General features: G+C 39.3%; 1 pseudogene; it reads left to right on the top strand.

The window, feature by feature from the left end:
* Nucleotides 1–4,437: 4,437 nt before the first annotated feature.
* LOC146501269 (uncharacterized) lies at nucleotides 4,438–23,783 on the top strand (annotated as a pseudogene).
* The last annotated feature ends 3,293 nt before the right edge of the window (nucleotides 23,784–27,076 follow it).

The raw sequence follows: 27,076 nt of genomic DNA, 5'->3' as shown, positions 1-27,076 counted from the left end.
GGAAGTGATAATGATGTTTTCAAACGTAAACTATTTTGTAGTACGCCGCTTCACTGAAGACAGTATTTAAAAAAATATTATTTTAGCCTTTCATCGGACGTTGCAGCTCAGGTACGTGGATGTGTCAAATATTTCAAAAAGGCCAGAGGGAAGCTGTTCATTATTTACAAGAGGAGACGAGCACTTTCTCTACTGCACACCAGTGGACATGATCCATCAGACGCTTCACTTCTAAAGCGATATGTAGGATGGAAAACATGAACATGAGAAAGGTCAGCTGTTGTCATTTATAGTAACACACTGTAGCAGTCTTCAGAAAAACTAATGAATATAAACTCCCCAAACTCCCTCCATCCTGTGTGGGATAGCAAAAGACTAAAAATAAAGATTTCATTTTCTTTCCAGTTTTATTTCACCTCCTCGCGTTTCCTGTCATTTATCCGAGTTTACGCCGCACGCTTTCTTTCCAAGCTGCTTTCCTCAACATTTAAAGAGAGGGGCGTGTCGAAGCTGTCGGAGTGCCGCTAGTTGCTGCATAATGTAGGAGTTGTTGTCATTTGAAGTTACAGTTACCTTCTTGCTCTACTAGTCGTCTGACCGATAGCTGCATCGCTTCTTTATAATCCGCTTCACTTCACTCCCACTATAGATCGTGATTTGGAACAAGTGCATGTGCAGAATGATAATAATAAAAAACACAAAATCGGAGACAAGTCGGTGCTTTATCCGGTCTTTAAGTGATGACGTGATGAATCCTGCTACAGGGCCAAAACTACTCTGCATTTAATAAGGCTGTTGTGTTTTTGACATGTTGTAATGCTTTGTATCTTGATTTAATCTGAACAATCCCCTAAAAACAGTCAGTGATCACTGCCGGCCTCTCGGTTTTTAAAACCTTAGCATGTAGCTACAGCCCAGCCCAGCAGCAGTATATTAATAACTAACCTCGTATTGTGGATGGATTATCTCAGTTGTTCTCCTGACTGAAGTTTGGTCTGTTTACAGCATCCTGCAATGCGATTGCATTTGTCTCTAACCATCGGGAACCCTCACGCTAACTTTTATGGAGTGGAAAGAAGTTAGCGTTCATCCTCCAGCTTCACTGTGTTTATTATGCTAACATAGCTGTGTCGCTAGCAATCACGTAGCACATCATTATATACCAGCTAGCCCAACTTCAGTAACCCTACAAACGTCACTGCTGTTTAGTTTTCTGTCTCCATTTATGTTGGAAGTGATAGCAGAGCTGTACGTTTGAATGCTTCAGAAATCTCTCCGTCAGAAGATGCTATATCATGTTTAGGCGGAAGCTAGCGAGCTAACTTCCTGCTAACTTCTAACTCCGTTAAATGTGATAAATTCCGTTTTCATGGATGTTAAACTTAATTGTTACACCTGGTAAAGCAGCAACGCTGATCATTTTATTAAAGATGAAAAAATTAAGATTCTTTGTAGCAGAGGTGGGACCAAGTCATTGTTTTGCAAGTCTCAAGTAAGTCTCAAGTCTTTATCCTCAAGTCACAAGTCAAGTCTCAAGTCACTGGTGTAAAAGTCAGAGTAAAGTCACAAGTCTGAAACAATAGTGAAGAATTTTCACCGACAGTTCTGAGATAAGCTGCATGTTATTCTTGGATGCGCTTGTAGGGCCGGCTTTAAAAAACGCATGATAAAAATATCATACACATAAAAAAACAAACAAACTGTATCATCAACGGAGCCTGGACATTTGCTAGTTAGATGAAGTCAGCTATCTCATCGTAGCAAAAGAGAAGCACCACCTACCGTTCAACTGTCGGACAAAGTTGGAAGTTGTTCCATCTCTGTCTGTGATTCTCTTCTTGCATGTTTTGCATATTGCATTTCGGTTTTTTGTTGACTACTTCATAGTTTATGTACCTGAAAAAAATAACTCCTTGCAGCATTTTTGAGCGTTTTTTTTGTTGTTGTTGTTTTTTTTAAAAATCTGGTTAATTTGATTGGCTGTGCTACAGCTCACGCACACATACGTACAGAGTGTGGTCTGAATAAATGAATCATTGAATTGAATTAATGGTGCACACTTTCTATATAATATGCGTGTTAAATTTTATATTTGGGGTGAAATATCAATTCTTTTCAAGTAAACCGGTTCAAGTCCAATTCAAGTCCCAGGTCATTGGTGTCAAGTCACAAGTCTTAGAACATTTTTTCAAGTCAAGTCTAAAGTCATAAAATTAATGACTCGAGTCTGACTCGAGTCCAAGTCATGTGACTCGAGTCCACACCTCTGCTTTGTAGCTCTCAGTGATGTTGTGTTGTTCGTTTGGACCTGGAAGCGGCTAATGACATCAGACTTAAAGACTAGATTAGCTGATGGTGATGTAACTCATTTCCTGCAGGTGCTTCACAGTTTTACTCGTTTTTCGCAGCTGCTAGCACAACATGCTTTTTTTAAAATTCAGAACATAAAGTTTTGACTAGAGCTGTCTTGACAGTTGATATTATTGTCTTACTGTTGTTGACATTATGTGTTATTATTGTTCCTACTTATCAAGAACATTGACTACAGCGACCATGAAGCTACTTAATGTTAGCTAATTAATTTGCTTACACAAATGAACTGTTTGTACTTCAATTTTAATTGCTCATCTCACCTCATGAAAATAATAATATAAAAATGAAATATGTTTAGTGTCTTTAATTTTCAAGCATGTGGCACATATTGTATGAAAAGATGAAAATGATGAGGGGGCGGGGGCAACGACTCCCTTGTTTGCGAAAAAGTTAGCTGTGCATAAGTCTGTGGGAAGACTTACCGCCGTTTCCCTGTGACATCAGTACACACTTTGCTAATGACTTTATGGCCCAGCCACTAGTTTTAGGTCATATTTAATGAAACATGAAATTCATTTAGCAAATTATGGATATTACTGAAGTCAGGAGGCTTATCTAGGGTATTTCCATTGGTTAATGACTTGTTGCAAGCATCATTACGTCTGGTTTCAAAACACCGAAATGGCAAAAAAAAAAAAAAAAAGCCCAACCAAAAACCAAAACCATCTCAGCTCATGGCTTCATAACACAATTTCTCAAACCAGTGGTTGAAATTATAGTGTTTCTGTCTATTGAATCATTGAAGTATTTATGCTATCATAGATTATATTCACCCTACAGATCTATTTAAGGCAGATTGTTAGGGATAACTAAATGATAACAATAGCGTTTCATAGCCAGGAGCAGAAAATTAAAAATACATTTACAGGTTTTTTTATTGGTTTGGCGCAGTTTTCACAAGGAATTGGTACATTTTCAAAACTTTTAGTACTTATATCACAACAGATCATCAAAAGTGCACCTTTTTCAAACATTTCAGCATATTTTTAATTGTGTTAGTACAATACACATAATGACAAAATATCCTTTTCACTACACAAAATAAGTGTTTCATCTAAATAAATGTTTCGTTCACAGTTACTGCCTTTCATAATGTTATCTCTATAAAATTTTTGATTTGCATCTCTTATTATTCAGTTTAATACATTTGTCTGTCATTTAATTCAATTGATCTTAATGTTTAATCAATGAATCATTCATTATGTCCATGGATTTTCAACTTGACTGATTGTTGTCTGGTCATTTATTCACATTGCTGCAAGAGCTTTCAATCTAGAAATACTAATTGCTAATTGTTTCCCCCTGATGATCACAATTAGTTACCATATAAGTAGAACTGTGTTTGAGACTTTGCACTGTTCAAATATGGAGCAGGATAGACTCGTAGGGAGAGGAAACCTTCATCGAAGAGGTGGTGGTGCTCCTCGACAGAGAGGTGGTCTTCAGAGAAATGTAGCAGAAGACAACGCACCATCATCTCTAAAGAAGTCCGGGCCATCATTGTTGACCATGTGGTTAACAGAGGCGTTACCATGGCTGAGGCTGCCAGGTTGGTACAGCCTTACAAAGGTCAACTGTCAGCTCTATCATCAGAACTTTTCGCCAAGAAAACCGGCATGTCTGCTATAGCAACTTCACTTCTAAAATATAGTACTCTATTGTATAGATGAACAACATGTAATTGTCAGTTTACAGTAATGTAATTTGTAATGCTTCAATATTGACAGTATATGATTGTCCTCAGAGTTAACGGGAGACAACCTGGTGGTGGTCGCCCACGTGTTTTGACTGACCAGCAGGAGTTGGCTGTGGTGGAAATGGTCAGGGCAGGGAATGACATACGGCTGTCTGAAATCAAACAGGCTGTTGAGAACAGCAATGACACCTTTGCAATGTGCCATCAATTAGCCTTCCAACGACTGTGCGGCTTTTGAAGAAGCACCAGGTTTCCATGAAACAAATTTACTTGGTTCCTTTTGAGAGGAACAATGTCCGGGTGAAACAACTGCGTTCAGAATATATTCAGGTACAACACTAAACTGGCAATTACTGTGACAGAGGGTGATGGAGCTGGACGCTGCTGTGAATCATCACAAGTATATTTTTGTCGATGAGGTTTCAATCGGGCAAAAACTAGACGCAGAGGACGTAACCTTATTGGACAAAGGGCTACCATCCAAGTCCCTGGACAACGTGGGTGCAGCTATATCTGAAGGTGGTGTGGTAGGCTGTAGACCAGTTCTAGGGTCCTACAACACTGAACACCTGATAGTTTTAAATGAACTGGAGCAGGCGTGTCAGGGAGATGTTGTTGTGTGGGACAATGTCAGCTTCCACCAAGCACAGCTGGTTCAGGAATGGTTTCAAACACATCCTCGCTTCATGACCCTCCATCTTCCACCATATTCCCCTTTCCTCAACCCAATTGAGGAATTCTTCTCTACATGGAGGTGGAAGGTGTATGATCGCCATCCCCGTGAGCAGGTCTCCCTTCTTCAAGCCATGTGTGAAGCTTGTGGTGACATAACTGCTGAGCAATGTCAAGCCTGGATTCATCATGCCAGGAGATTTTTCCCACGGTGCCTGAACAACGAAGACATCCACTGTGATGTTGATGAAAATCTATGGCCCAATGTTAATGACCGGCTTGATTAATTGTGTAAAAGTGATAAAAAAAAGTGGTCACCTGGTCCAGCCCTAACTATATGCTTTAGCAAAAAGGAAAGTTTTAAGCCTGAATCCTCCCTTAGTTATGCTGCAATAGACGTAGGCTGCCGGGGATTCCCATGATGCATTGAGTTTTTCCTTTTCAGTCACCTTTCTCACTCACTATGTGTTTATAGACCTCTCTGCATTGAATCATATCTGTTATTAATCTCTGTCTCTCATGTCTTTATCCTGTCTTCCTTCTCTCACCCCAACCAATCACAGCAGATGGCCCCTCCTGAGCCTGGTTCTGCCAGAGGTTTCTTCCTGTTAAAAGGGAGTTTTTCCTTTATATATATATATATATATATATATATATATATATATATATATATATATATATATTTATTTAGTATGTCTGAAAATAAGTGTAATATTTGCTGTGTAAAGTTTTACAGTTCAGTTACACTCATTCATCACCAAGGACAATTTGAAACGCTTACCTTGGATTATTTGCTCCTGAATGAAATGATTGGTAAGTTGAAAAAAAGATCTTACTGTTTTGTTTGGGTGATTAAAGCAAATGTTCTTAAAATATATCACAGTGATCATGTTTTCTGAAACAATGATTAAGTGGAATGAAAATATGTGCAAACACAATGAAATCGTGACATCAGATTTGAAAGAATGACTAGTGGTGTTACAAATGTGATCAAATGTGAGTTTTGTACTGAGAGATTTGAAAATGCACACTTTAGTTATGAAAATAGTACCAATTAAAAAAATCTGTGGTGCAGCGGACAGCACCAGTGCCCCACAGCGAGGAGTTCATGGGTTTAAATCCCCAGGCTGACTGCGCTGACTGGACTTCCTCCAAGTTCCCAGCTTCCCCCACAGACATACACGATTAACCAGATTCAGGCAATCCTGAACCTGATACGCTGAAGAAATTGGACTGACGGATAGTGAAGTGGTGTTAAATACATTTTAACGATCTAATCCTTTCCCCATATTATCCTGCTGTCCCTAATGAAACGACAATGTCATTCTCCTGGGATATTTATTAAATGGGTGTGTATTGTGTATCCTAGTGTGGTGACAGTCTGGACTGGATTTAGTGTGGCTGTGTGAGCTCTGACATATGGATGTGAATATTAATGTAAATGTGGGCTGAATATAATTCAGATCTTTGCAGATAGCTCTGCTCACCCTGGTTGGTGTCATTAAATAAGCAGCTCTGCATTTTTGGTCTAAATTCAGTCCTTCTAGTCAGCAGGTTGGGGACGTGATTACATAGCACGCTCAGTCCTTGTTTGCCTTTAACAAAACCACAATGCAGCAGATATGTTGTGTCTGTCTTCAATCAGTTTTTCATCAACTAAATGAATTTCCCAGCAGCTGAGATGGTCTCAGGACTCAGCCTGAGGACTCCCGGTTTGGAACAAGTGATTAGGCAGCTATAAAGTGTGACTTGAAAAGTGCAGTATATCATTTTGTGTTACAATCTGATTGATTACGTCTGTGTTGGGAATGGTTCATAGTTATGAATAATTAATGAAGTTATTGTATATGCCACAAGCATAAATGTGCACAGCCATCTCTTATGGAGGCACTCATGGATGGATCCTGCTGCCGTTTAATGCTGCAGGCACAACCAAGTCCGAGGCAAGACTCTGACAAACTGCTGCATGCAGCGATCAGCTTTCGATTTATACAGGTAAATCTCACTAATCATAGCAGTCAAGTTGTTTTTAAGAGCATTTTTAGCTAACATTGAGCTCTGTGTAAGCCTGTGCATAGTTTTATGCAGCACATTGGTCTGCAGGGTTGAGCTGCAGAAGGGGCAGAAACAGACTTTTGGAAATGATAACAGAGAAACCATCATTTACTTTCTGTCCTTCAATTATTCGTTGCAACAAAGCACCCAACTGTGCCTCGTGTTTTCAGTGGCACCTGCAGCCTCCCTGTGCATGGACGGCACGCAGCACGAGCGCGAGCCGGCTCGTATCGATGGAGATTATTTCTGAAACAGCAGCAATCAGAACAGATGGGCTTTTATTTGTTTTAAACCATATTTATATTTTAAAAATCATTTTCTCAAGAATCCAGTTGTGTTTTGTGTTCACATATATTTTACTTTGTTGACTTTATAGCAGCTCCGTGTTGTAGTGGTTCACACTTTCGGTTAGCAAATGAAGGTTTCATTCCTGCAGCTTTGATGGAATTTTCCTGCATCGTATTTATTTTGTTTTGTCTCTTTGGTTTCATATCGTTCTACTTATTTAAGCTTTTTCATGGTGATTGGTGTATTTAACTTTAAAAAACAACAACAAAATAATTCTCCAATCTAGGCTAACTGTATAATATACCCTCTGTTACCATCAATATCCAGCGGTGCTTTATTGGCATTACAGTTTTTGAAAACAGTATTTCCAAAGCACTGAAATATAATTTGTAGTAGAATAACACAACAACAATGAGAATAAAGCAGAATTTCAACTTAATTCAATACTGTGAGCAAACAAACAACATCGTGTGTGTGTGTGTGTGTGTGTGTGTGTGCTTGCAGGTCCCTCAGGTTGCGACGTGTTCGTGTAGTCCACTGGTCTGTCAGATATGCCCTTCCTCCTTCATCTGGTATTTTTACCTTCGCCAACATGGTGATGTTTTGTGTCGAGGTGTGGAGTGGGGTGATGTTAACATCCATTAGGATCTGTCTTACATAGACGAAGGTCTATAAGGTCAGCTTTAGGATATATTGGTTGACACCTCACAACAGAGACAGATTCCAGACAGCAGGTTACTTTGACCTTATTTGACCCTGAAGACGATGTCAGAGTTTCATGAATTGTCTTTTATTTTTTAAGCTATGCTGAAAATTGTGCTGCAACTTTTAGGAAAAGGAACCGTGTATGTGGTGAGTCTGAATTTCACACTTAACCTCCTACGACCTGAACTCTTCCACAGCAGCATTTTTAATTTCTCTTTGACATTTGGGCTGATTAGGACCTGATGAATGTAAAAACAAAGAATTACCAGATTTTTTTTTTTTACCTTATTTTTGCTTTTAAGAAAAAAAAGAGCCACATATGAGGATATTCGTTTAAAATTTTGATAGAACAGTAGCAGTATAACGTCCTCGTAAGTGGACATCAGGCCCTTGTAGAGCAAAATTGAGTATTTTGGTCTAAATAACCCAAAATGTGACGTCCACATATGTGGACGCAGGTCCTAGGAGGTTAAATTCCACATCTGCCAAGTTATTTTTGGGCTCAATTTGTACTTTACTTCAAACTCCTTAAAGTACATTTAAAAGGAACAAAGAAAACAATATATGCTGAACAGAAAGTGAATGTATAGAAATATACTGAGGAGCTGCTCCCTGATTGCTCCTGGTTCATTTTGAGATGACGTTTAACTCGCTGAAATCTGGATAGAGTGGATACTGGTTCTCACTGGTTCTCACTCACTATGTATTAACAGACCTCTCTGCATTGAATCATATGTCTCTCTTCCACAGCATGTCTTTATCCTGTCTTCCTTCTCTCACCCCAACCAATCACAGCAGATGGCCCCGCCCCTCCCTGAGCCTGGTTCTGCTGGAGGTTTCTTCCTGTTAAAAGGGAGTTTTTCCTTCCCACTGTCGCCAAAGTGCTGCTCATAGGGGGTCATATGATTGTTGGGTTTTTCTCTGTATCTATGAAGCGCCTTGAGGCGACTTTTGTTGTGATTTGGCGCTATATAAATAAAATTGAATTGAATTGAATTGAATTGGTTAAAGTGCTCCTGACTTCATTGAAGGATGGACTGTTTCCTCCTCACCTGTCACACAGTGATCACATTTCCTTTTCCTCGTGGCTTCCTTGACTTTCTGTCTTCCTGTTCAGCTGACAGTTTGCGGTCACTGAGCTTATACTTGGTTAAGATCTGTCTCTGACAGTTCATAATCTCTACTGAATGCCAGATTCAACATCTTATCAGATATCTTCTTTTAAGCAATAAAAACACAGAAACTCTTGAAAAAAAAGCTAAACGTGGCATTTTTTTTTCCAAAAGCAGCCAAACAAACAACTGCACCCCTCTCTGTTAGATCTGCATCCTCCATTAAAGTCCTCAACCCTCTTCAAAACGTCCTTTGTTCCTCCATCAGTATGCAGATAATGTTATTCTTTCTAGTGGAAGGTTTGCCATCATTTCATTCCAAATGTGTGAAACATTTAGTTCAAGAGTGCTTTTTTCTCCCTGCCCCCAAATCACGCTATTAGCATTTAAAAGACTTCAAAAGGCCGTCTCCAAATCTTTATTCTGTGCATTCAGCTCAGAATGTCATCGCCCTTCTGAACAGGATGTAAATAAATCTGATGTGATGCTCTTTCTTAAACAGTCCTCTCCCGTCACTGTTTTTCAGCACGTCTCTGTGAAGGTCTAGTAAGTGAATTACGCTGATGTGCTTTTAGATCATTTCCCAGACGTACGTATTCGGACTGCTTTTTATTCTCCTTGCCTTTTACGTACAAGAGAGACGTCATCTCGCAGACAGAAAGGAGAAGTTAAGAGCTGCAGGAGCGAGAACCAGGCTGCAAATGTGACGTTTCAGGTTCAGCAACAGCAAATGTGATTATATCAGCTCAGCATTACTGTCTCCATCACTGAGCACTGAAGCGTTACACTTTCAGCCAGTTTTATAACAATGTTACTCGAGGAGAAGCTGATCATACTTTTTTAGACTTTAAAACTCCCCCCACACTTTCATCCCATTCACTGTAAATCACACCCCCTCCTGTGACGGCTAATTAAAGAACAACACAACTTTTTTCCTTTTTAACCATCTCAAGAGTTCCTCCTTCGCACATTTGGTAATCAGATGGAATATGTCATCAAAACAGCCTAGCCAATTAGTTTTTAATTACACCAGAGAGTATCAATGGAGGCCTTTGCACTTCCTCCTTTTTCGTGCATTAATAAGACTCCTGTTCTTGATATATGTGTCAGGGAGAGCTGCCAGCCTTCTGCAAAGCCACTTTAATGATTCTCTCAGGTGGCAGACGCTGCGGAAAACCGAGCCGCAGCAAAATCAGTTTATACCCACGAGGTCACGCAAGGAGGAACCTCGCTGGGTTTATTGATAACGCTGCCTTCAATCCTTCTTTTCTTTCCCACTCGCTCACTTGTGGCTCTAGTTTCTTTCCCTCGCCTATTTTTTTTCCTCCGTTTTTCTTTCAGACGCTGTGAAAAGCTGTAGCTTTGGAGGTGCGCGGGGGCAGTTGGTGTCTGACCAAAGCTTTTCTTTTCTTTTCTGCACAGAACGAGACAAAAACGCAGGCCCACACAGCTACATTGTGAACCGGAGAACTGTGTAATTTTCGCTCACTGCCCACCCTCCCCTCCGTCCTCAGTCCATCCCTTGCTGTGCCCCTCCCACACACTGGTGGGAAATGTAGCCTCAAAGCGTCGCCACCCACAACAACAATCCGAGAGATCGCAGTCTAACCACAAAAGTACAAAACATTCCTCCCTCAGCGGTGGATGTACACCGTGTGCACCGTGCACGCACAGCAGGGCGTTTCCATGCCACTGCGAATCCCAGCCCCTCTAATGCCTCGCAGTATGGAAACCGTTCATTAACACCATCACATCCTACAAATCTACACATGCATGTTTACAAACGTCACTAGAAACAAACGCACTCACTTTGCCGGTTTGAGAGATAATGTCACCGTCGTCCCCGACGTGCCCGCAGCACTTCCTTTTAAGTCGTCTTGTGGGACGCCATTGAAGTGCCACAGTAGGTTTGAAACAAAGAGTCAGAAACAAAGATGCTTTAAAAGCCCCCCCCCCCTAAAAAAAAAGTTTGGTGTAGCTTGTGAGAATCTGGGATTACAGTGACATGTGATCTATGATTCATGAATAGTGCTGATAAATTTATGGATTTCTGTTTTTACGTTTTCCATTACCAGCAGATGTGAATAACATGACGCAGGTGGCCTGTAGAGATCGCTCATATTGTGTTTCTTCAGTCTTTTATGCATCAACATCTCTCTCAGCAGGAGCTTCTTTAGGTACCATCAATCCCAATAAAACAACCTCCCCGAAATGTTGTGTTCTGCCTCAGCGTCGTTGCTTTTCTGATCACAGCAAAGTCAACGTAACAGCAGGTGATTCCAAACAGGCACCTGCTAGGAGGGCTTTGGATGGGAAGCTAATAACAGCAGTGGAGATGTTAGGGAAAGCTTCTTTGTCAGAGACGTTGATAAAGTTTCAAGAAAGCATCGATTTGTCTCGATCACAGCGTTGTCAGATTACGGCTGTTACACGGACAACGTGATTCTCGAGATGGAAACGTGGATCAGTGCTGGTGTTACTACCGTTATGGGAGGATGTATGTGTATGTTTTAGTTTACTTTACACTTGAGAGTCGGTGTCCTTTTAAAGAGTTCACGGCCAAAGCTGAAGACCGAGGGCTACAGATCCTGTGATCCAGACGGAGAGTAGAAACAAAAGCAGCATCAAGAACAAGCAGACCTCCTGATAGTTCCTGTGTCTGTTATCTTATCTTCACTGTCTGCAAATGTCTTCAAAACTGTGAAATAAACAGATACTGTAGCTGCATGGAAACAGCGCACTGTTTGCCCCACAACCTGAGGATAAAACTGTGTAGATCAATCTACGGTGTCTTATAAACCTAGATGAGATTTTATTAGGTATTTAATTATTTATGAAGTGTGTATTTATCGTTTTGCATCTAAATATCAATGATACAAAGAAACCAAGGAAATAATGAACGATTCTGCATGTTTATTTGACATTTTAGCAAAGATCACATGTTGCTCTTTTTACTGTATGGACTTATCTTAGATTATATACGGCTGACAATTGTCACTGAGTGCTATTATTTCTTTTTTAAGTACATGTTAATAAGGTGCACGAGGCAGGTGTTTGCAGCAGCGTGTGATGTAAGGTGGATCTGTCACGCTCATTGTATTGCCGTGCGTGGATTTCATGTTGGGGCAGCAGTTATCTCTGTGGCCTGAGGGCGAATCCTGAGCTCCTCCTAAAGTCTAAAGACATACATTTAGTGTGGTTAGGTTGAGTGTCTGTCTCTCTATGACAGCCTGGCTTCTGTGGTTCTTCTAAAACTGCTGTGTAAATGAAAAGAATCCAGATTTCATGAACTCGTTTTACGTTCACAATAAAACACAGAAAATGTATCAAATGTTTAAACTGAAAAAATGTAGCATTTAAAGAAAAGAAAGTGTAGCACTGTGTAGCATCCGAGCACTGATAACGAGGCAGATGGTTTCTCCTCTCTTTAGTCCGGAGGATTTGGCATCCATCCGAAAAGAATTTAAAATTCCCGTTTGTCCGACCACAGAACAGTTTTCCACTTTCCCTCGGTCCGTTTGAAATGGACTGAAGATGCTATTGTTGTTGGTAGAGCTTTAACTTGCACAGTGAACTGTGTTTACAGACTGATTTCTGGAAGTGTTCCTGAGCCCATGCAGTGATTTCCATGACAGGATCATTGCTGTTTTCAATGCAGTGCTGCCCGAGGGCCCGACCATCACAGGTATTGATTTGTACTCTCTTCCCTTGTGTACAGAGAGTCTCCCAATCTTTTGATGATGCTATATTCTGTAGATGATGACATATTCAATGTCTTCCCAATCTGACAGCATGAACATCATTTTGAAATTGTCCAAAATTTGTAAATGGAATTTGTTTTTAATTTACATTTTACACAGAATTATTACTAATTAACAGATATAAAGCTAAAGAAATCCTTCAAAGGATTTAGCATCAAAACATACCTAAAGCACCTGAATTAGTACGAAGAACAGTGACATCATCACATCGTGATTGTTGATTAAATGCGTACAGTCACAGTACTTTTAGTCTTTTGTGAAACGATGACTCACATAATGAAACTGGCATCAAAATAAAAGCTGAAAAGCTGTTTTCATCAAATTGGCTGGCATTTTGACAGCAGAGTGCTTTCATGTCCCCACAGAGTTACAGTACATGCATCGTGCCTCAGACGTGAAAAATAACCGACGCCATCCATCTTCTCAATGCTTTTCTTTTAAACTGCAGTACATATAACATGCCCAAACAATCAATATGAATTGCACACAAAATGTATTGATCTCTCCCACTGAATGCAATCCGGTTGTTAAGTGATAACGTGACGAATCCTACTTCCGGGCCTAAAGTAGTCTGTGTTTAATATGGCTTTTGTGTTGTTAACATGTTCAATGTTTTGTATTTTCTTCTATTTAATCTCAAAAAGCTCCTAAAACAGTCAGTGATCACTGTTGACCTCCCTCGGCTTTTATTACCGCTAATCATTTATTTAAGCTAAGGTTTTTAAAACCTTAGCATGTAGCTACAGCCCAGCCCATGCAGCAGTATATGAATGACTAACCTCGTATTGTGGATGGATTATCTCAGTTGTTCTCCTGGCTGAAGTTTGGTCCTTTTACAGCATCCTGCCATGCGATTACATTTGTTCCTGACCACCGAGAACACTCACGTTAACTTTTATCGAGTGGAAAAAAAGTTAGCTTGTTTATATTATGCTAACATAGCTGTGTCGCTAGCGGTCACGTAGCACATCATTATATACCAGCTAGCCAAACTTCAGTAACCCTACAAACGTCACTGCTGTTTAGTTTTCTGTCTTCATTTATGTTGGAAGTGATAACAGAGCTGTACGTTTGAATTTGTTTCCAAAACCCCGCAGTCAGGACATGCTATATTGTATTTAGATAGAAGCTAGCGAGCTAACTTCCTGCTAACTTCTAACTCCGTTAAATGTCATAAAATCCGTTTTCATGGATGCCTGGATGTTAAACTCAATTGTTACACCTGGTAGAGCAGAACGCTGATCATTTTATTAAAGATGAAAGACTTTAGACAGTTTTTCAACTCTCAGTAATGCCATAGTGATCGCTTGATATATGGACCTGCAGCGGAGTTTAGGACCAGACACGGCTAGCAGTGTTGCCAACTCCTCAGTAAGGAAAATCGCTATTGGCTGTCCTAAAAGTCGCTAGAAGTCGCTAAATGACGTCATCACCTAATTTGCATAATTGGTCATGCTAATGTAATTGTAACCTACGTTGTTGGAGAGAGAAATAACATCGTGGAAGAGACATAAAGTGAGTAAAAAACGTCCTAAATGCATTTAGAATTTATTTAGAACTACAAATTTAATTTCTTTTAGCAATTATTGTTTTTTTTAATGTCACAATTCCAACCCTGCTCCTTAATCCGGGCTTGGACCGGCAAAAGTGACCCGAAATAGGCACTCTGGTGGAGTTACTTTGTGTGTGTGTGTTTATAAGTAGTTTTAAACCTTGTGATCCACAAAACAGCAAAAGAGTAAAAGAGTAAAAGAAGAACTGACTGCGTTACAGCACCCGCTGCTTGTTGAGAGTAAAAGCGATATGCGCTTTCACGTCTTTTTTTAGCGACTTTTTTTTAGAAAAAAAGTCGCTAGGGGGTCTGAAAACTCGCTAAATATAGCGACAAAGTCGCTAAGTTGGCAACACTGACGGCTAGTGACGTCAGACTTAACGACCGGATACCAAAAAGAAACAGTTTTTTGTTTTTTCTATAGCCAGTGGCCTCTGCTGCCAGACGCTTCAAATGACTTACGCTGCATCAGGGTGCATACTCAGACATCAGCATTACCGCAGCAGATGGTAACGCTTTTCACAGTGACTTTTGCACCAGCGTGACATCAGCGCTGGAAGTGGTGCAAAGTTAAAAGAGAATCATCTCCTATTAAGTATAAAGGGTTAGTATAAAAGATAACGTATATTTCCACTGTAATGTGCCTCTTCACTCATTAGAGGGAATGCACTGGGCACTGGAAAAATCATAGAGCCGTTCACTTCTTTCCAGATAGAAAATCCACCCCTCACATCATGCAGAGTCCCTGCAGTGTTATCTGATAAGCTCCTCATTTGAATATGCAAAAAGGGATATTTGTTAGAAGAGCTTCACTAAAGTGCTGACACGCCCGTGTGCATGTGTGTGTGCACCCAGGAGAGAACAAGAGTGCTGCCGCAGACAGCAGCCAGTGTCCATGGGGATAAGGATGAAGTAGGTGGATTAACATGTTTGGACAGGGAGGCTGATTGTTTGGATAGTGTCTGTGACTGAATGACTGACTGACGGAGGAACAACACGACTCTTATGCAGAGTGAGAGCGATAGCCCTCAGTAGTGTGTGTGCGTGTGCACGGAAACTTTTGTGCGTTGGCACATAAATAGAGTGGCCAGCACAGCGCTCACTCATCGGATGCTGTTTCTGTGTGCATGTCCTATTGCATCATGTAGCGTAACAGCTTGAAACACGACCACACAGGGAATCATTTACAGAGAGGAAATACTGCAGAGCTTCATTCGGCAAGCTGGAGTTGTTTTGTGTTTTGATGTCAGCAGCATGCATTATACAGATGGAGTTTTCTTATGGAATCAATACACTACAGCATTACATGTAAACACAATCAAAGTGTCATGGTATGTAACATGCATGGATGGGAATGGCTGGAGGCTCGGGGTGGATATGATGAGGCAAGCTTTTCTGCTTGTTGCTTTCACTTAAAGTTCAAATCCTCTTTATCCATGTCAATCAAAGAGGATCCAAAGGAACGTCGGCAGCCAGGACTGCAAACCGAGTAGATTCTTTTAAGTTTAATCAGGCCATTAATGTCTAAAAGTGTCAACTTTAGGAAGCAGTGCCCAAAATTCCCAAAAGTAAAAATGTTGGATTACTTCTGCTGACACATATTATGTATGGAAGTTCAAACATGCCTAAATAAAATCAAACAAAAACGATTGTTCTCTATTTTGCTGTTTCAGTTTCCCCACCTTCAATTTTCATGAATAATAAAGACACATTTATGAAATGCAGCACACCTCTGTGTTCTGCACAGTCATGTGGTTGGATGTAACATTCATGTCACGTAGCCAAACCTTATAATTCAGTCATTAAAGACAAAAAGCAAAAATAATTGCCCTTTTAACATTCATGTTTTTCAGTAATACATTTATAAAAAGCAAATAAATACAACGATGTGTTGGATGCTATTTGCATCTTTTTCAGCCTTTTAAAATCTCCAATGGTTACAGTGCTAATGAGAGCACTCATCTTTATGTTTTTGGATGACTGTAGAAAATCATAGTTAGGTTTTCAAGTGTTGATATGAGGCTTTTGAATATTCTCTACACTGTAAAAACTAAATCTCGGCCACAACGTGGATCATAAAACAATCAGGTCTGTCTCTGTGCATTAATATAATTGTGTACATACAGCACAGGAAACTGCATTTTTTTTAAATCAAATGTATAAATATGTATTTATATGTATGTAATTTGAGCATATCTTTTTGCACACACAATATTTTTACTTCTGACAAGAAGCACAGTGTTAGTGAGCGCAGCGGTCCCATACACCTGCCTGTCTGCTACAGCAAACAGCCACTACAAAGGTGAAACAGAGTGTCTCGGTCTCCGCGCTGTGTTTATGGGCATCGGCTGCAATATTATGTATGACCTGTTGTTCTGTGTTGGTTCTTTGTTTCATTATAAAGTGGTGACATCCGCTGGATTGATGACAGACGAGCACAGAGATTTCTTTCCTTAGCAAATTTCACTTTACAATCCAAACTTGGTTAAAGCTAATTTAACATTCGTACAATGAACATGTGGAATTTTCCAGAAAATATATTTTTACATACTGAAAGTTTGTCATGCAAATATAATCTTTTTGGCTCCAAGTAACAATCTTCCACATATACGAACACCAGCCTCATTCGATTGGTGTGTTTCTATCAGTTAGAGAGTCGCTACCTTACAATAGCTTGAGATTAATATTTCATGCGAGTTAGCCCCATATCAATAAAAGCTGAACTTTTCATACAGGAAAATAAAAAAGGATTTTGTATAATATTGTTAACAAAAGACAGGCAGAAGAAATCCAATGAAAATGCTGATTGTCAGCTAACACTGGGACACTGTGACTTACACGACTTTATCAAGTCTGTTATTCAACAACTGTGTTTGTTTGTCTAATGAAAACGTTTAATAGTTTATTGGTATTTGTGTATTTCTGGCATTCTCTTAACCTTAACGGGCTTTTCGAGGAGCCTTCAGATAAATACTAAATGTCCCAGCTGCACTCTACCGATATTCCCACCTCAGTATCGGCTTTTAAATGTGAAATAAAGTTGTTTAGAAGCCTTTGTGGCTCCAGAGGGAGCAGCACGAAATCTGATATGTCAGCACTGGTCAAGGCTATATTAGCTGCTGCTCACATACACTTTAACTGAACTCGTAGTGTTTGAAGTGCTTTGTGGACACCAGGAGGAAGGGGGAAAGTATCTCTCTGGTTTTGCTGCATCGATTTGTTACTTCTTCTGAACAACGGGATATTCTTTCAACCCTTTTCTGCAGGAGCTGTTCCAGACACAGTTTACATTCCCATTTTTAACTCTAAATAACTTCTTATGTAAACATTACACAACAAACACGCACACATAAACGGCCTATGTGCAGAGAGAAAATTGTTTCTTCTTGTTATCACGTTGAAATAATTTTGGTGCAGAAAAAATGACTTTTATCTACATTAAGTAGTAATTAAATTTTAATTACAATAGTATTTTTCAAAGTTTCATTATTGTGTGCGTTTGTTTGTTTGTTTGTTTTGTAAATGAAATGCCTCCAAAGTTGCGTGTATGTGTGTAGTTTTGATCTTTCATTGTGAAACATCACAGTTATTGTCACATAACCTTATATTTATTCATCAGTTTGAGGCTTTTCATGACTGTACAACACACATCAACATCTTTAAAGACTTTAAAAAACAAGAACTGAGTCCACAGACAAACAGGGTTAAAAGGTTACATAGTAAATATACACCCACTTTAATCTTTTAATAAATGGTGCTGAAGATACAACGTCTTTTAACTTGACATGGTCCAGGTCTATTAAGCTCTTGTTGCTGATCATGGTCGACTAAAGCTGGTTTCCCTTTGCTGTTACCATAAAAGGCATTTCTTTCATAGCCCTCACTGGACTGACTCAGATCTTTACTGAGTTCCTTGGATTTCCACATTGATCTAAGAAGGAGAACTGTAGGTTTACACAAGTTGGTTCAAACAGTTGTACACAAACAAGTTATTCAGATGCGTCACTGCTTTCCGAGCTCTGGAAGAAGACCCAAACTGTTATTCTCACAGGAGAGGAAATGGGTTTGGCTGTTTGGCAACAACTCACAAACCAACAAAGCTCAAGCCTGCAGTCCACTGGAAACCAAACCACGACGGGCTGCGAGGGTGCTGAACGAGAAGGAAGAGTCTGCTCCAAAATCAACACTTTCAAGCTCGACTGGATTTGCAGCCTCCTGGAAAACGTTTTATGTTTAGATGAGACCAGATGTTTGGAGCAGTAAAGGTGAGGCTTTCAAACCAAAGAATAGCATCCTGGTTGTCAAACATGGTGGTAGCAACATGCTCAGTCAATGGTACTGGTAAGCTGCAGGAAGGCAGGGCTGGACTGGCCATCGGGCATTTGCCCGGTGGGCCGCTCATGATTTTTTGTTTTTATGGGCCGATGGGGTTTTATTTCTTCTTTTGTTTAACGATATAAATGAATGGTGGTGGATTGGCCAGTTGGTCATGATCGACTCTGGGCTTGACCAGTCACAGCAGAGGAGGTCGAACTTTAAAGTTGAGGTGAAAAGGAACGCGATTTCATCACTACTTCAGCTAGAAAATTGCTAATTCAATCATGAAACTGATCAATGATCAGCTGATCGGCTTTTCTCTCCAGAAAGAGGGAACCAGCAGATGTCGCGCTAAACAACAGCACCACGTTTAAGCTTGATCAGCTGTCGGTAGAATTTAATTAATGTTAATTTCTAGTATCAGCTGATGTTTGCTGGAGCCACAGCTGTAAAGCTGCTGGTCATGATATCGGTTTGGATATGTGGTGAGAGGGAAACATGAAGATGAAACCAGGAGATGTCCTTACTGAATCATCAGAGCTGAACAGCTGATGGAGAAACAGGTTTACCTTTTAGGTGACATGGATGAGTTGAAGTTATGAACTGTTTCTGAGAGACAGATAACACCAGGATCCATACTTTTCTTTCTTATTCTCATTTAAAATGTCTCGCTTTTAATAAATATTTATCTGAATCTTACAACCAAAGTTTTCATCTGATGTAAAATGTATAGAAATACATTATTGTATTCAGTAAATATTAAGTAGACTAGTATTCTTTCCTTTGGGAAGGTACCATCAGTGCAGTCTGCAGTTCTGTTGAAGAAAGATGTTGAATCTATTTGATTACAGGAGACAAATAATAGATTTCTGTGCATTTGTTTGATACGAGCATTAAATTAAAATCAGTTTTGTCAATTAAGCATCTTGAAACAGAGGGTGGGGGAATGGTTCCCTTTTTTTTTTGCTGGGAGTTGGCAACCCTATTAGTGAGGTATATGTAATTATAAATTAGGTTGTTTTATATTTTTGCTAAAGACCGTTTAGAATACCAGAATAGGGAGGGTGGTGTAGGTTTAAGTTTATTATAAAGGCTTTATGGCTTTTCCTATAATACCATGGTGGGCCGGGCACTAGTCAAAATGCCTGGGCTGATTTTTTGTGCCAGTCCAGTCCTGCACGAAGGGGATGGAATAATGAAGAAGGCCTGCCTCCAAATTCTTCAGCCACCTCAAATCAACAGTTGAAACTTGGGTTTCCAGCAGAATAATGGTCAAACACACATCAAGACTGGATTTGGACTGGATAAAGGAGTTTCTGGAATGGCCTTCCCAACGCTCCAACCTCAGTCCTATTTAAAATGTGTGGACCATGCTTAATGTCACGTCTATATCCAGGAAACCAACAATTTGAATGAACTTTGCCAATATCCAGCATTTATATAAGCTTTGGACCCTGCACAGGTGAACAAATCTAAAATCACTTCAAACTTATGCACACAGTTCCTGTACAGTCAGAAAATAAATAAAAGCACCAAATTGCCATGACATGCACACGAAGAGTTCATGTGAACGTTTGACTACAGTTGTGGTTGTCGGCATCCACACACGTCACAGCTGTACATCCATCATCAGACGCCATGACTGCCTACATGTGCTGCAAGCTTCACTTTCAGATGGCACCATTTCTCAAAACTGAAATATTACAAAACAGTTAAAACAATAATAACAATAATAATAAATAATTCCAGCAAGAGCTACGGGACCACAGTTATTTGGCCAACATGGATACCACTGAAAACTACATCGTCCAAGCTGTATCTTAAGCTTTGCCAAGCCCGCTCCTTTGACCTCATTTGAGAAGCTTAGCTGTGTTTGGCTGAGCGGAGACGGGAGACAGCAGGAGGTTCACTCCTGGCACAGGAGGCCACATGACCAGATGGAGAAGTAGATAATTATAGTTCTGTTCAATGGAACCGCTAACCACGAGTCAGTCCTGGCGTCATTGTGTTTGTTCTCAATAGATTCCCACACTAACAAACATTTTATTTGTAAATAAGGAAGAAAAAACCAGTAAAAGAAACAACTGCAGTCTGTGTGACTTCACGAGGCTGTTTTTAGTAAAAGTATTTTTGTTCCTTTTTTAAATAAATAAATAAATCTGTAACAGTTGAAAACTCCAGTCGAAGTTTTTAGCCAGCAGTGAAGCAGACACAGTGTGTCATGCTTTGGCTCGAGGCAACAATCGCATATGTCTGGAACATCAGCGCTTGAGGAAGTGCAGCCAGTATTTTCACATGATGGAAACAATCTCTCCATCATCTTGTAATCAGAACTTATTGCTATTTCTTGTGAATTACATATCTGGCCAATTTCAGTCAAACCGTGGATGGGAAAGTCTATTGTATTCCAACAGCCTCAGTGTGTGTGTGTGTGAGTTTGTGTGTCCAGCTTTAGTCATGACTTAATTAGCATCCATTATGACCACTTTTCCTAAGCCGTGACCAAAATGGCAAAGGGACAAATTTCTTCGAAGCCCATTAAGCACAATGTAATAAGTGTTGATGCATTTTTAAGAGACACACTTGGCCGGAAACACAGCGCTGCCTTCCTCATAAGTCCAATTTAATCTTTTTCTCATTATGAATTATAGTCCGGTGCTCGAGGTGCGGGTGTGTGTGTGAATGAGAAGAAGGCCAGAAGCAGATGCCGTTATGCTCACATCTCTCCAGCCAGCTGTGTTGTGGATTTATAATAGAAGTATGGCTGACACACACACACACACACACACACACTTAAGCCTGTTTTGTGTACATTTTTAGCAAAGTGGCAACGTGCCATCTTTACTATTAGCAGTTACTGTCTGCAGTGGATTCATGGACGTGCAGGCGGCTATCGTGGGATTAGCTTATGAAGAAAACCTAAAAACAACAACAGTTAGCAGCCAAGTTCTGATGCGATACTTCCTGAACCTTTTCTGGACGTTTATTTGCGATGGCTATCTCACAGCATGAAGCATGACTCACTGCGAATGAGAAAAAAGTGCATCATGCTTCTGTGCTCAGGTCTGACAGAGTCATGACTCAAAGAAAAACTGCTTTTTTTGTCCTCTCGTGCGTTTGACACACTTATTTGTGTGTCAGTCACAGAAACTAACACGTCAGCAACCTCTGTGTTCATGAGGAGGTCAAATCTACAGGCCAGACTACAATAATCACTAACTGTGCCTGAACAACATCTGTGTAACAGTTAAAGGTTTACAAAAGTGGGAAGAAAGAGAAAATACTAAGAAACTAAAAATGATATTCAGCCTTTGTGTATGTTCTTTTGTGTATATTGTGGGTGGAGGTCAAGATCAATGAAAAGTGGTTTTGAATGGCCCGTGGTCAAACAGTGCAGGTCATATTGGGCGTAAAGCTTGATGGAAAATAATTTCACTTTGATCCAGCATCAAAGATGCTGATGACACGCTGCCTCAGCTTACCCTTGTTCCCTGAAAGGTCTGAATTTAGCAATTACAAAGTTAGATCCTTTTATTTGAGCAAAACATTAGTGAGAAGCTTCTTCACTGTAAAAAATATCTGTGATGAAAAAACCTGTCAGCTATAAAACATTAAAGCTGCTGATTTCATGTGAACTTTCTGTAAATAAATAAATTTTTTCTCAGAAAGAAAAAACATAACCCTACTCAAAACACTTGGATTGTTTTATTAACGGAGGATTTCCACAAAGTTTATAACAGTCAAACACTATTAATTTTTTTTTACATTTATGTGTTGCAAAAAAATAGATGTTTTAATTGTTGAATGTAAGCGTGGCTGTGCTGGTAATGGATATATGCTGTCACATCACATTTTTGCTTTATTTCACATAATAATAACAGATTAGATACAAGCAGTTTTCAGTGGGAGCCAAATCATTTGTCTCTCTCTGAGACTGGAGCCTGAAAAAAGAAGAAATGAAGAAGCTGTTTAAAAAGAATAATTAAGGTATAGATGAGTTGAAAAACTATGCCAGGAATGGCTCCTTTTTTTCCGTTGGTATGACGACACATTACCAACAACTGACTGGTGTGAATCTGGTGAAGACCTTCCTCACCAAAGTTCCTCAAATATGTTGATGCACAAAAGCGCAAACAACTCCTGGATGCTCTTCTCAAACTTCAGACTGAGAGAGGTCAGCCCAGTGTTTCTTGTAAGAAGTCATTGAGACGATGCTTTATGATCTGTGATCTTTTAGATGATGATTGAGATTTGATGAGAAGGAAGAGCTTCTGCTGCACTGTTGAGATGTTGAGCCTCGCAGAAGATGCTGAGATGGAGGAAGTGCCACCAACACGCTTCATCGTTGCTTGTTGTGAGTAGACGGTTTCTGCTGTACCGGCCACGTTCTTGTACTCGTGGCTTGTTTAGTTTCATCCACACTGACACGCTGACTAACACAACCACAGAAGTTCAGCCAGTAAGAAAACCCATGTAACAAGTATTTGTATGAGTGACATGAAAGTTTTTGATTCTTTGTTTTTGTTTTAAATTTTTAGCTTCCTCCTGCTTCACTGCTGAGACATTCATGTTGAGCATCGACGAGCGAGAGCATCACAACCTTCACCTCTGCCTAATGTTTGCCAGTTACTTCTGCTTTAACATGCACTACCCTGTTTAACACTGGAGTGCCTTCAACAGTGACATTTCTTTTATTATGGATTTGTGTGTTTATCAGACCATATCCCACCTCAGGGTGTTCATTCCCTCAGTCTCTCTCGCCCTTTCATCAATAAAGGTGTTTCTTTTCCATAAATCCTGAGAGAGGCACCAAGGTTGAGTCCAGGAAGAAAAAAGTCGGTCAATCCCAGAGTCCTCACTCGCATCTCAGACACTGCTGACCATGAGTGGATCCAGTCCTCCCCTCCTGTTTCAGACGGTCAGAAAGCTAGACTGTGTTACACTTTCTACAGATGTTCGTTGTGAGAGGGAAGTTATTAATAATGTAAGTTTTACTAGACAATTTATAAAAGTACGTGTTCTACTTTTATTTCACTGTTTTATATCTGAAAAATGTGGTAACGCTGCTATTTATGCACAACTTTGGTTTCACACAGTTTGATTCCTACTGTTGCTGTCATGTTTTCAGTTTTCAGTTTTATTTGTCATATGCAAGTTAGCACAGGGTCAACATTGCAATAAAATGTGTTTGACGAGCAGCAGACACTCAGCAGCATGATACAGTAGGAGAAAATATAATAAAATAATAAAAAATAAAATAATAAAAAAAATAGAAATATAGTAAGGAGTAAAATATTAGAGAGACATGGTAAAGAGAAAAGATGACTAAATATATATGTATCTTTAAATATAAATAAATGTGCACTAGTGATTAAATAAGAAAATCTTGAAAAGAAATATGACGGGAGGGCAGATGGGATATTTCACAGGAATGAGCAGCAGAAAATCACAGTATTGCACTTTTAAATATAAATATCAATAACAATAAAGTGGAGTGACCAGTGCAGATTAGACAGAGTACATGGAGGTCAGTATTTCAGATTTGTTGAGTAAAAATGGAAACATCTGATGTTCACAAGATCAAAGATGTTAAATAAATACTTTGTTGGAAATTTAAGGTGGACATTTTTCTGTTACATTTAGGAATTTGAATAAAATCATGATTTGTGTATTAAGCTTACAGAGTCGAACAGTTAAAGCACTTTAGTCTAAAAAAGGTTCGATAACAGCAATTAAACTACTGAGCTAGCTGAAAATATTTGTCTGCATGAAATAAAGTAGTTGATACTATGAATTGAACAGTGAAAGATGATCATATTTCATGAGGTAAACACTTTGATAAAAGCTCACGTTTGTTGTGTCATATTAAATATGTTTAGAAATAGCAAAATAATTTATTCAAACTGTAAATTAATTCATAAAACATTTGCTCTAAAGTCATACTGGTTAAAAATGTTTCACTATAATATTTACAGGAAAGGCTTAACCATTAAAAGCGAAATTGCAACAATTTTTAAAAAAAAAGTTATTTTATTATTTTGATAGTTAATTTTTTACAGTGGAAAACATTTGTGTTTTCAGTTCAGTTCATTTTTATTTCAAACATGAGCCTTCACAATCATTTCAAAATATCATTCCATTATTTGTTTGAAAAGGAGCAGGCAGAAGTATTTACTTATTTGTCCCCCTCAAGTTTTACTTCATTTAATTTTCTTTTAGTCTTAAATTAAACAAACAACATATGAAACAAAAGTAAAGCAAAACAAAACAAAACATACATAAATCAAAATCAGGAAATTAAGCCCCACCACAGTATCATTTCTTTCATATGAAAAATACAGAATGTGTAAATTTGCATGTTATGGAAAAACAAACAAACCCAAACCAAAAAGAACCACAACACCATCACCAGCAACATCACCGTCCTGGGTTAACCCTGTTTTCTTCATTCTTATACTTATTTAAAATTAGGTTTTTATATTTTACTTTAAACTGTTTTATGTTTTTACTTTCTTTTATTTCTTCTGTTAGACTGTTCCATAATTTAACTCCTGCAATTGAGATAGACAAAGTTGTTCTAGCACTTTGTATTTTTCTTCCTTCTCTTTCTATGAACAATTTACAGATTTCTTTTGGAAGCAATTTATTTCTTGTTCTGTGGCACAAACTTTATTTTTTAGGTTATTTTCATGTTCATTTGAAGGAAAAACATTTTTTTCTTTTCAAGTTAAAACATTTTCTCCTGCAGTAAAATATTGACCGTAGCGCTATTTTTAAGTGTAAAATCAACAATAACAATATTAAAATTTAAATATTATTCAGATGATAATTTTGCTTAAATTAGAAATTTAAATCAGTGTCGACAGCCAAAAAAAAAAAACGGTTAGGGAAATTAATAATATGCGACATGTATGAGGGGTGTCCAACTGCAGTCAGAGAGCTGCTGTCCTGCAGCTTTTAGACACGTCCCTGCTCCAGCACAGCTGAATCAGATGGTTGGATTACCTCATCAGCGTGCCATCAAGTTTGGCAAAGACCTGCAACTCTCATTTGATTCATGTGTGTCGGAACAAGGATTTGTGGAAAAGCTGCAGGACGGTAGCGCTCGAGGACTGGAGTTGGAAACGCCTGATGTAACGTGATGATCATTTTAAAGTAAAATAATATGCAGTCTGGTTTCAAAACTGAGAGAATTCAATAAAAATGAAAGCTACTCGGTGGCACCACGTCTGTGACTAAACGCTGGCATGTAGGCGTCTCCAGACTTGGACTCGATTCAGCAGTTTGGAGCGGACTGGGCCGCGTCCCTGTGTGGTGCAACAGCTTCTCGTGCTGCGACGAATGATTGAAATCCACCGCGCTGCCACAGCAAATTACCCTTACTGACTTTGAATTAACATGACTAAGAGCTCAAGCTTAGACGGACCAGTTATGAAGTTGATTGAGGAGTTTGTAGAATCCATAGAAATGGAAAAATGGTGCCAAAATCTCTCGTATCCAACAAGATTCCCTTGGGCGTCTTGTAATGTGGCGCTCATCATACTGAACAAAATCGATACGTTTTCACCAATCGTGACGCACAATTTCAGTTTTTGGACACGTTCAGGAAATTAGTGTAAATACAGATTGAACTTTTGTGTTTTCAAGTTTTTTCTGTTTTTATTGTTTTGGGATTTTTCTGTTATCTCTGTCAGATTTATGGATATTTAGCATTCCTGCTACAGCCACAAAGAGGAGCCCACCTGTATTCGATCAATAAATCCAAAAGTAAAAAACCAACATGGCATTTATGAACAAAATTGTTTCGTCCCCCCGCCCCACTTCTGTTCCATCCTCGCTGCTATGTTAAAGCAAATATTAAAAATGTGATGGGGAAATGTCTGTCGAGGGCCTGGATCCACGCTGGTTTTATCTCATCTAACAATAAAAGATCAAAATCTGAGGTGGAGAGTCTGAGGTGGTCGTGCTGTTATTTCTTCTGGCCTGAACTTGTGTAACTCCGTGTTCACCTGCCTCAGTAAAGCCTGGATCACCTGCAGCTTGTGCAAAATGCTGCTGCAAAGCTCCTTAGAAGATCTTCCAGGTGCTCCCACATCTCACCTCTGCTGATCTCACACCTCTGGCTCCCCAATAAATTCAGAAATCAATCCAGAGTTCAGGTTTTAACTGAGCTCTACATGGAGAAGCCCCCACCTACACTGGCAAACTTTTGCAGCCATATGTCACCAGCTGGGCTCTGAGGGCTCTCCATCCATCCCAACATCTACACTGTGGAAATCTGCACTCCCCTGTACATCTGTGAGCATTCAGGAAGTATTTCCCTTTGTTTTCATTTTAAACTTTCTGACATCCTGATGTCATTTTATGTTTTTTAATAACTAAATTTTTTTAGTTGCTGGTTTTATTTGATGTGAAACATTTTGTGATTTGTATCTTTAAAAAGTGCTACATAAATATTATTAAAGCTAATCGTGTTCATCAGATGAAAACTGAATAATTTTATCAACATATTTGAAATCATCATCCTTGATGAGGCTGAACGATT

Source organism: Neolamprologus multifasciatus, chromosome 15 (genome assembly GCF_963576455.1).
Source record: "Neolamprologus multifasciatus chromosome 15, fNeoMul1.2, whole genome shotgun sequence".
NCBI lineage: Eukaryota > Metazoa > Chordata > Actinopteri > Cichliformes > Cichlidae > Neolamprologus > Neolamprologus multifasciatus.
Note: the sequence above shows the minus strand (reverse complement) of the source record. Positions and strands in the feature narration are given on the sequence as shown.